The sequence below is a fragment of the Miscanthus floridulus genome, chromosome 2 (genome assembly GCF_019320115.1).
Source record: "Miscanthus floridulus cultivar M001 chromosome 2, ASM1932011v1, whole genome shotgun sequence".
Lineage (NCBI taxonomy): Eukaryota > Viridiplantae > Streptophyta > Magnoliopsida > Poales > Poaceae > Miscanthus > Miscanthus floridulus.
Genome location: NC_089581.1, coordinates 134547765 through 134557439, shown reverse-complemented (window position 1 = coordinate 134557439; position 9675 = coordinate 134547765).

Sequence of the window (9675 nt, the reverse complement as noted above, 5' to 3'; positions counted from 1 at the left end):
GCGAGCCTCAAGTCCCGAGCAGAGGCAGCATGCGTGCTCGGGCTCTGCTCATTGCGTCGCGCGCCTTTTACTATAGGACTACAAAATAAATTCTCAATCGGTTTTTTATTCTCCGTCCATGTGCAAGACAGGCTGTAATGAAACTTTAATAATGTACATGCTCGGTCGATGCTTGCCTATAAATAGCTAGGAGCGTAGGAAGTTGTAGCCATCGACTAAGCTAAGCTAGAGGCAAGGTAACTTGAAGTATAAACTCGTCTTATTATTAGTTCTTTATTGATTCTTCAGCTAGTTAGGGGGTGTTTGGTTCCTATTGAAAAATTTTAGTCCTTGTCCCATCGAATGTTTAAACACATGAAGTATTAGTTCTAATGGTGGTAGTCCTAGTTCTAGCATGTCAAATCATGTCAGCTCATTGCACTCCTATGATAGCAAGTACTCCTACTAGAAGATACCTTCAAGTGCAGTCGTCAGCTATCACTGCTACTACGACGACCACAAAAGCTGGGATGATGGAGGGCACAATCACTCCCACAGAAGGTGGTGTTCCTGGAGCGGGAGAGGACGTCCGTCCTACACTGTAGAGAACAGACCTTTGATCCTCGGTTAAAATGGGTTTTAGTTCCGAAATTTTTTGCGCCCGGGACTAGAGATACCTTTAGTCCCGGTTGGTGGTTCGAACCGGGACTAAAGGTCTCTGCCCAACGGCTACTGCGCCAGACAGAGGTGGCAGGGACCATTAGTCCCGGTTGGAGCCACCAACCGGGACTAAAGGTATACTTTTACTCTTGGTTGGTGGCTCCAACCAGAAATAAAGGTCTACTCCCGGGCCGTGGCTGCGCCCGGAGTTGAAAAGTTACCTTTAGTCCCGGTTGGAGCCACCAACCAGGACTAAAGGTCCCTTCTTTATATCTCGGCCGTCTTCTTCCTTCCCGAGCCCGAGCTCAGCATATTTTGAAGCTCACTGTAGTAGTGTTCTTGCTTCCTCCCTCCCTCCATTGTTCCTCCATCCATTATTCGATTCCTCCGTCGATTTCTTCGATTTCTCCGTTGATTCTTCAGTTGTAAAGGTTACCAATCTCATACTCTCATTTTTCACCATTGTCTTATCTCATTTTGTTCACTATATATATATGGTTCTTTATTGTGGTTATTTTCATTTGTAAGCAATTTGAGCTCAAAATCACTTGAAGCTTGCATATTTACATGAAAGAAGGTTAAAGTAGCTAGTTGAACTTGCGGACCGTGTTCATCTCGGCGACCGTACTTTTTATTTTAACTTTTTATGAAATGAAAAACTTAGAAAATAGTTAGAAAATTATAGAAAATCCATACTAGTTGAACTTGCGGACCGTGTTCAGCTCGGCGAGCATGTTCTCTGTCGAGCGGTAACGGACATTAAGGAGGAGATTTGATTCTATGAGGGAGAGTGACAACGGTCGTGGAAGACCGTGTTCCCTTCGTCGTAGAATCGGAGCTCTTCCTTGACCAAGTACGGTTTCGTCCGGTGGAGAAATGCTCGCTGAGATGATCACGTAAGCAAGTTCAACTAGTACGGATGGTTATTTATTCACATGTCCCGATATCGTCGCAGTAGTCTGTCAATCACCGTACTTTTTATTTTAACTTTTTATGAAATGAAAAACTTAGAAAATAGTTAGAAAATTATAGAAAATCCGTACTAGTTGAACTTGCGGACCGTGTTCAGCTCGGCGAGCATGTTCTCTGTTGAGCGGTAACGGACATCAAGGAGGAGCTTTGATTCTACGAGGGAGAACGACAGCGGTCGTGGAAGACCGTGTTCCCTTCCTCGTAGAATCGGAGCTCTTCCTTGACCAAGTACGGTGCCATCCGGTGGAGAAATGCTCGCCGAGATGACGTAAGCAAGTTCAACTAGTACGGATGGTTATTTATTCACATGTCCCGATATCGTCGCAGTAGTCTGTCAATCACCGTACTTTTTATTTTAACTTTTTATGAAATAAAAAACTTAGAAAATAGTTAGAAAATTATAGAAAATCCGTACTAGTTGAACTAGCGGACCGTGTTCATTTCGGCGAGCATGTTCTCTACCGAGCGGTAACGGACGTCAAGGAGGAGCTTTGATTCTACGAGGGAGAGCGGCAACGGTCGTGGAAGACCGTGTTCCCTTCCTCGTAGAATTGGAGCTCTTCCGTGGCTAAGTACGGTGCCGTCCGGTGGAGAAATGCTCGCTGAGATGATCACGTAAGCAAGGTCAACTAGTACGGATGGTTATTTATTCACATATCCCGATGTCGTCGCAGTAGTCTGTCAATCACCGTACCCAAACGTAGTATATATATAAATATAAATGATAATCGATTGTTATGTGTGTACACTCCCATTCTTCTGTTAATTTGCGGAAATATCATGTGAATTACTTACCTGCCGCAGTAAAAGACGAGAACACAATGACCATTAAAAATATCATTGTTTAGAGATATAGATAATTTTATAGTTTGTTAATTTTCTTTGTTTATAAAATGAGAAATTTATAGTGTATTAAAAAATGAGTTTAGAGAGTAGATGGCAACTGCTTTCAGGTCCTCGGCCTCTCATGGATTTCCAAAGCGACTTAGGCCGGGCCTCCCTCTCATTCCATGCGGCAAGTGTCGTGATGAGACAAAGATTGTGATGGAGTATCGAGTGAAGAAGGAGGGTCCCAACAAAGATCGTATCTTCTACAAGTGTTCGGATCGCAATGTGAGTTATTTTATCGTATTTAATGATTATGGTTAGTTTATACCTATTTTCATGATGGTTGTGATCAAAGTTCTAATTTTTTATTTTAATTTTAGTGGGATGGCAGTGGACAATGTTTAGGCTTCTACTGGGAGGAAGAGTATGTTGAACTCGTGCAAAAATATCTTGCACAACAGGTAGATACGGTGGCTAATGAGGCAGTGATCCAGCCGAAGAAGCCCAAAGATGTTGCAGAATCGGAGGATCTGTCTGTTTTAGTTGAGATTGGTCGCGAAATCCTTATGCTCCTGAAATGTATTTTAGCTTTAGTTCTTTTAGTGGTAGTTGGGATTGTCTACATTGTAGCGATGCTTTCATAAATTTGTACCTTTTGTGGTGGCAAGCATGTTGTATAAATAATTAATTATGATCTAGGTTTTAATATGGTATTTATGTCATATAATGTAGATGAGTCGGCATTAGATGTACAATGCTGATCGTCGCTCCCAAGAGTTCATTGACGGTGTGCATTCTTTGTTACGTGCGGCCGAGGCAAACAAACGCGACGGTTTTATGTGCTGCCCATGTGCCATATGTAAGAATATGGTGGAATATCCTTGCTCAAAGACTCTTCATTCACACTTGTTTAAGTCGGGTTTCATGTCAAACTATATTTGTTGGATGAAGCACGGAGAAACCGGTGTTATAATGGAAGAAGGTGAAGAAGAACAATGGGACAACAATGATATTATTCCCAATGGTGCGTGCTTCAATGATACTGCAATGGGAGAAGCTGAAGAAGAGGTAGCCGTAGAAGATGATCCGGCTGATGATCTTTGTCAGGTCATTCGTGACGCACAAAGAGAATATGAAAGTGAAAGGGAGAAGATCAAGTTTGAGCGGATGCTAGAAGATCACAAGAAATTGTTGTACCCAACTTGTGATGCAGGGCAGAAAAAGTTGGGAACCACACTAGAATTGCTGCAATTGAAGGCAAAGAATGGTGTATCTGACAAGGGATTTGGAGAGTTACTAAAAATCCAAAAGAAGATGCTTCCGAAGGACAATGAATTGCCTGCCACTACCTACGAAGCAAAACAAGTTGTCTATCCTATGGGGCTAGAAATCGAGAAGATACATGCATGTCCTAATGACTGCATCCTCTACCGTGGCAAAGAGTATGAGAAATTGGATGCATGCCAGGTATGCCATGCATCATGGTATAAGATCAGACGAGATGACCCTGGTGATGTTGAGGACGAACGTCTGCGGAAGAAAATCCCTGCCAAGGTTATGTGGTATGCTCCTATAATACCACGCTTGAAACGTCTGTTTAGAAACAAAGAACATGCAAAATTGTTGCGATGGCACAAAGAAGACCGTAAGGTAGACAATATGTTGAGACACCCTGCTGATGGGTCCCAGTGGAGAGCAATCGACAGAGAATTCCCGGAGTTTGCAAATGACGCAAGAAACTTAAGGTTTGCTTTAAGTACAGATGGTATCAATCCTTTTGGAGAGCAGAACAGTAGTCATAGCACTTGGCCTATTACTCTAAGTATCTACAACATTCCTCCTTGGTTATGCATGAAGCAGAAGTTCATTATGATGCCTATGCTCATCCAAGGCCCGAAGCAACCTGGCAATGACATCGATGTGTACCTAAGACCACTTATTGACGAACTTCTCATTTTGTGGAATAAAGAAGGTGTACGTGTGTGGGATGAGTACAAACAGGAACACTTTGATCTGCGAGCATTGTTGTTCGTAACAATCAATGATTGGCCTGCTCTAAGTAATCTTTCAGGACAGTCAAACAAGGGATATAATGCATGCACACACTGCTTCGGTGATATTAGAGGTGTATTCTTGAAAAAATGTTGAAAGGTCGTGTACCTTGGCCATCATCGATTTCTTCCTGCAAATCACCCCGTAAGAAAGAAAGGCAAGCATTTTAAAGGAAAGGCAGACCACTTGACCAAGTCTCGCAACCGAACCGGTGAGGATGTACTCGATATGGTCAATGATGTGAAAGTCGTCTTTAGAAAAGGACATGGCAGCCAACCTGTTCCGAACAACGCTAATGGTCACGCACCTATGTGGAAGAAGAAGTCCATATTTTGGGACCTACCCTATTGGCAAGTCCTAGAGGTCCGTAGCTCGATCGACGTGATGCACCTGACGAAGAATCTTTGTGTGAATCTGCTAGGCTTCATGGGTGTGTATGGAAAGCCTAAGGACACATTTGAAGCACGATAGGACCTACATTGTTTGAGAGAAAGAGACAACCTGCATCCAGAGAAGACAGATGATGAACGCTATTACTTACGTCCTGCCAGCTACACTCTAAGCAAAGAGGAGAAGGAAATCATGTTTGAATGCTTAAACAACATCAAGGTACCATCTGGATTCTCCTCGAATATAAAGGGTATTATAAATGTGCCAGAGAAGAAATTCTATAACTTAAAGTCCCATGACTGTCACGTTCTCATGACGCAATTACTTCTAGTTGCATTAAGAGGAATTCTACCTCCAAATGTACGTCTAGCCACCGTGAAGATATGTGCATTCCTCAATGCAATTTCTCAAAAGCCAATTGATCCAACTAATCTAGCTAAACTACAGAATGATGTGGTTTAATGTCTCATCAGCTTTGAGTTGGTGTTCCCTCCTTCCTTCTTTGATATCATGACACACCTCCTAGTTCACCTAGTCAAGGAGATTTTCATTCTTGGTCCTATGTTCCTACACAACATGTTCCCCTTAGAGAGATTCATGGGAGTCCTGAAGAAATATGTTTACAACCGTGCTCGCCCAGAAGGAAGCATCGCCAAGGGCTATGGAACAGAAGAGGTCATTGAGTTCTATGTTGACTTTATTCTCGACCTTGACTCGATTGGTGTTCCTGAATCGAGACATGAGGGGAGACTAAGCGGAAAGGGGACACTAGGGAGGAAAAAATATATTGGTACGGATGATGATTATTTCAATAAAGCGCACTACACAGTTCTACAGAACTCCTCTTTGGTATATCCGTATATTGAGACACACAAGGATCTCTTACGATCCGAGTTTCCAGGGAAGACTGAAGCTTGGATTACGCGTAAGCACATGGAAACTTTTGGTGGTTGGTTGCAAAAAAAATGTCAAGGTGATGAGAGCATCCATGAGCAACTGTATTTATTGACTATGCAACCATCATGGCATATCGTCACATACAAAGGGTACAAGATAAATGGGAACATATTCTACACAGTAGCCCAAGATAAAAGGAGTATCAACCAAAACAGTGGTGTCTGCATAGATGCCACAGACCCGAATGGGAATAAGCAGACATATTATGGACGCATAGATGAAATATAGGAACTAGAATATGCACCTACTTTGAAGATCCCATTGTTCAAGTGCCAATGGGTCAAGGTGACCGGAGGTGGGGTAACAGTAGACAACGAGTATGGAATGACAACAGTAGACCTTAGTAATATTGGGTATAAAGACGAACCATTCGTCCTTGCCAAGGATGTGAATCAGGTGTTCTATGTCAATGATATGTCTACCAAACCAAAAAGAGGGAAAAACGATAATAACTCAACCAAAGAGCCAAAGCGCCACATAGTTCTTTCAAGAAAAAGAGTCATCGTGGGAATTGAGGACAAGTCAGACATGTCAGAAGATTATGAAAAGGATGACCGAATTCCGCCATTCAAAGTGAACAAAGACCCTAGCATCTTGGTAAATGATGAGGACACTCCATGGTTACGACGCGATCATAACCAAGGGACATACATAAAGAAGAAGTTCACTGTTGTGCCCACTTGATGATATAGTGATTTAATGTAGTGTGTGTTTGAGATATTATGTAATAATTGTGAATTCAGATGTTTATTATGTCATGTTTCAAATTAAATCAATGTTTGATTTGGTGGGATTTCTCTCTCAAAAAGGTAAATTAGGATATTGAGTGATGAAAAAATAAAATATTAACGTTAAAATGATGTGAAAACAAATTTCCTGTCCAAAACCAATAGTTTTAATAATTTTAATTAAACACTACATTTTTGCATTAACGAAATAATAAATATTAGTTACATTATGTTTTATAATTGTAACAAAAAATAAAAAAGTTAGGTTATAGATTTTTCCTATGTGCAATAAAGAAAAAGAAAATCCATATTTTTAACTAAATAATTTTATGCCTTTTATTTAATTTACTATGTATTTAACAAAAACTATTGCATTTCTATTGTATTTAACAAGACTATTGCTTAAAACACGCGGGAAACGAAACTGCAGCCCACCTTTACTCCCGGGTTGGAAGCCCACCCGGGAGTAAAGGTGGCCCGCAGTTTCGTGGCCTGCCAAAAAAACCTTTACTCCCGGTGCATGTTACCAACCGGGAGTAAAGGTATGTTACCCCCGGTTGGTAACACGCACCGGGAGTAAAGGTCCTTTACTCCCGGTGGGGGGATGGCACCGGGAGTAAAGGGATATGGCATATATATACCAGTGCCATCTTCTTACTTGCGTTCTTCGCCGATTCCTCTCCCCTGCGCCCACACCACTCGGCCCGCCACACCGAGGACGCCGCGCCGCCACCCCGCCCGACATCGGTCATTGCCACCGCCTCGCGCGCGTCCGCGGTCCCCACGCCACCCCGTGCACCGATGACCTCGCGACACTAGCTGCTGCCCGACCGCCCCAGCTAGACGCAAGGCGCGCACCACACCGCTGGTACTCTCGCCTCGGCCAGACGCGCGCACGTGGCCACACCACGCCGGTACCCTTGCCCCGGCCAGACGCGCTGCCACATCGCCGGCCGGTACCCTCGCCCCGGCCAGACGTGCGGCCACACCGCCGGTCGCCCCAAGGTACTCTAGCTGTGCTTGCTCCGATCCTATTCCATCGATCTCCATGCATGAAACACTACGTACATATGTTTTAGGCAACGATCATGGTAACCGTACGTACATGTTGTTCATGTTTTCTTTTATTCCTACGTGCATGCTTTGATACAGTAGCGAAACATTGTTGGTTGTCACTTGCATACGTACGTACGTCAACAAATTTGTGTATCGATCACAAACCCAAACGTATACTTAGCTAATTTTCATGATACGTCGCACACGGCGTTCAGACGGGCATTATTCTCTGTCGCGCTAACTATTATAAGAAAGAAAGCGCCAAAGGAATAGATCAAAAAAAATTCCAGTGTATACGCGCCATCTATAAGCGCCATGCATTTCTATGTATAAGCGCCATGTGTTTCTATGTATACGGTGGAGCACCGCCGCCCTTGTTCGCCCTAGGGTATATACGGCGGAGCACCACCGCCCTCGTTCGCCCTAGGGTTTATACGGTGGAGCACCGCCGCCCTCGTTCGCCCTAGGGTTTAGGGTTTATACGGCGGAGCACCGCCGCCCTTGTTTGCCCTAGGGTTTAGGGTTACACCGCCCTCGTTCGATCATTTTTGGTGGGTGAAGGTTGGTTTGCAGGTGGTTGTGGACGATATAGCTGAGTCTATGAAGGGTGTAGCAGATGAAGTGGTTGAGACACTACAAGAAATTCTTCTTTTTATGACAAAATCCCTCATGACGAGGCCTATTTTCATCATATAATGTAACATAATATGACGAAAAGTTATGTGTTGTCATAAAATTATGAGACCCAAAAGTATTTATGACGACATTGTTTCTTGTGTCACATAAAGGTAGAAAGTTTCGTCACAAATTGTCAGGCGACAGGAGTCGGTTGACGGTTGTGAATTTATGACGATTTATACAATTTTTATATGACGATAGTAGACCGTCACTGAATGTTTTATCAAATATGACGACCCCCAATGTCATAAAATACCCCAGTATGAGGTGGAGCCTTGACCCATGATAGTTGGGCTCGGAGCTTGGCCTAGGCCCATGTAAAAATGTAGGGGGGCCTAGGTGGAAGGAGGCAGGCCGAGCCTAAAATAGAAGCCCGAGAGATGTTTTTTTCTTTTTCTTTCTTTTTTTAAAAAATTTATAAATCACTTGTTCATCATGAACAAGAACGATTTCTCTTTTTAATTTCTAGTTAAAACTTGTAACTAGTCTTTCTCTCACATATTAACTCCAAATGTGATGATTTTTTTCCTAAATTTTTCTAAAATCATTATCTATCAAGTTAATGTATTGATTTTGGTCATCTTTTCATGTGACAAAGTTTGACCAATTTGAATTTTAAATTTTAAAAAAATTATGACTTCAAACTAGATTTTGAAACCTGAAATGATTTCAAATGAAAAAGTTATAAACATAAAGGTTGTATAATTCATCAAGATCTACATTTTTTATTTTGGTCATTTGTTCATCCAATAAAGTTATAGTAAAGTTGTTCACAAATTTTACACATCTCTCTTATAGTTTCATAAACTATGAGACAGATGTGTAAAATTTATGAACAACGTTACTATCACTTTGTTGAATGAACAAATGACCAAAACGAAGCTTGTAGATCTCAATGAGCTTTACAATGTTCTTGTTGATGACTTTTCATTTGAAATTACTTAGTACCCTAAAATTATGTTTGAAATTCTAATATTTTGAAATTTAAAATTCAAACTGTTCAAACAATGTCATATGAAAAAATAACCAAAACAAAGAAGGTATATCTTGATGAGTTGTACAAACTTGGTATTCATGACTTTTCTAGTTGAGACCATCTAGGGTTTCGAAAACTGGTTTGGGGCTGTCAAAATTTAAAATCCAAAATTTGAATTGTTCAAACTTTATCAAATGAAAAGTTGACCAAAACAACAAATGTAGATCTTGATGAGCATAACAAACTTGGTATTCATGACTTTTCTATTTGAAACAATTTAGAGTTTCAAAAACTGGTGTCAAAGTGTCATTTTTTTAAAATTTAAAATTTGACTTGGTCAAACTTTGTCAAATGAGACACTAAATGACCTCAGATGAAAAACTTTTGAATACAAAGGTG